The sequence below is a fragment of the Micromys minutus genome (genome assembly GCF_963924665.1).
Source record: "Micromys minutus genome assembly, chromosome: 16".
NCBI classification, from domain to species: domain Eukaryota; kingdom Metazoa; phylum Chordata; class Mammalia; order Rodentia; family Muridae; genus Micromys; species Micromys minutus.
The window spans coordinates 39,742,593-39,745,077 of record NC_137985.1 but is presented as its reverse complement, the minus strand read 5'-3'; positions in this window follow the sequence as shown (position 1 = coordinate 39,745,077).

Below are 2,485 nucleotides of genomic sequence, written 5' to 3'. Positions count from 1 at the left end.
CTTTCCAACTTCAGTCTTGTCCGACCCTGAAAGACACACAAGCAGTACACAGGCCCTCGACCAAACACACAGTCTACCTAGTGTCTTCAATCTCATTTCCATATAGGCCTGGAAATTGTCTAAGCCCATCCACACTTTTTCTGCAGTATTTAAGCCTGACCCACATCTCCACCATTGGTGTCAAATGGCTGGAAGGTGGCCAGACCCAAACCTTTCTCTGGGAGCCCTCAGGAGCCCTGCATCGTTATGCCATGGCCTAGCCATGCACATGACTTCTCTTTTGACCCCAACTTTAGAGGGTATCAGGTTTGATCAAGCTGAGCTGGAGTGTGATAAGCCAGAGGGTTAGACTAGGAGCCACCAGCTGGACCATTTGAAGAAGCAAATGCAACGGGAGCTAAGCAATACAGAGAATTAATTTACTGTCCACTCTGCTCCCAAAGACAAGACAGTGACAAGAAGTCAGGAAGCCAATGGCGTATGGGTGCATGTTTGAGCATACATGTGTCTCTGTTGCAGATAACTTGGTTTGTGTAAGCAACAGCCTCCCCTCTGCAAAAACATGGGGAAAATAATCAAGGGCAAACTTTCAACAGCTGCTTCTCACCCCAGAATATCCCTAGGACACTCTCCAAATAGTCTAAATCCCTGCCAGGATTGCCAACCCACCTTCTCCTCTTCAAATCCTACTCACTTTGAAATGTCTAACTCAAGCTGCCAGCCCTCTAAAAACTCATACTTCGGACCTCCTTCTGTAACATCTAACTGGTGTCCCCTCTGCTCCGAGGTCTCACACCCTGTTCTCCATGCCTATCTCTGTCATGGTCTTCCTATGTAAGGCAGACTGATTCTTCCTATGTCCTTGTCACGAGCAGAGTATCAGCTCCTCAAGGTCAAAGAAGACCTTGCCGTTCACTCATGGCTCAACTGTACCCTGCAGGCTCCCACAAGTAAGCAGTTGTGACGACGAACTCAAGGTTGCTCATTTAGCAGTATTTTGGAGAGTGTCTGTGAGGTTCCATTCTGTAGGAAATTATCAGTGGACTGAGTGAAGAAGATCACCCCCACCCGCATGGGAGAGCACCAGCCAATCCTTGAGACCTTAAGTAGAAGAAAAAAAGATGGGAATCTACTTCTCCAGCTGACAGCATCTATCCCCTGCCCTGTGACACCAGCACTCATGACCCTCTCTGATCTTTAGACTCAGACTGACCTTGCAGCTTACAAATGGTGTTCATGAAACTTCCTGGTGTTCATAAGCACAGAATGTTCCTGTTTCGCACATACGTGTGAACTATTTTATACTGGTCTCTTGACTAATGAAGAGCTCAACAAAGGACACATGCTCAGGCCTAAGCGAGTTGAAAGTACAAGGCCAGCCCAAGATACACAGTGAGACAAACACAATATATACTCTCACACTAATGCACGCACACATGCGCGTGCACACACACTCACACACATGGACAGATACACACAACTTCCCACACTCAGTGAAGTAGTAAGAACAGCAATACAGAAATGTCTTGCAGGGTCCTACATGACAACAGTAAATAGAAATTATACATTTAACCTCACTTCTCTAGACTGATTACATAATGCTTAGAACCCAAAGAAGATTCTATGTGAAGAGGTTCACCCAGTGATGGACAGATGACAGATACTCAAGCAGTACTAGACCCTTCTGACTGCCTAGTTCACAAAACCCTTCGTTGCATGTCTTCTTATATTTCCCCCACAGCAACCCCTTGAGGTAATAAGCATTTTCTATTTGCATGTCCCATTCTAGTTGTAGATAGATTGAGGTCTTAGAAGTTTGGGTTGCTGCAATCTAACCAATGAATCTCAGAATCAACCTGACTTCGAAACACGGGTTGCCCAGACAGTCCACAGCATAAAGTCAGTACCTAGACATGGTGCCTATTAGGCCAGTTGGTATCAACGCCTGAGGACAGAGAAAGTGAAAGAGAGTCATGGATTTGACTCTCGTGAAATACACCAGCTGGACAGAAAAGGCCTCATTTGGAACCACATCCTGCATTAGCAAGGACATAGAGGGTGCAAGACTCAGATGAACCCATGTCTTGCATAAGAAAAGACAGCTTGCTTTGTCTTAGTGAGGATGCTAAGGACTTTCATCTACAGTCTCCATGGCGGAAAAGGTAAGCGGAGTTCTTTCCGGCCTAGTCCTTCCACTAGGAACAAAGAAACAAGACTTCCCAGGATTTCCCTGATCCCTCATCTTAGCTCACCTAGCTTGTTCCAGATCTGAAGCCCACTGTAAGGTGCCATCACAAGAGGAGCAGAGGGAGAAACGTGAGAATGTTCAGGAACACCAAGAAAGCCTACATCGTCCCAGGGGACCTCCATCACTCTGAATGCTTCTTTCAGATGTCCATCCTAAGGTTTTAAGGTTTAGATGGGTGGGAGGCATGGGAGGAGACATCAGCTATGATAAGCACCATGTACATTCATATGCCCACTC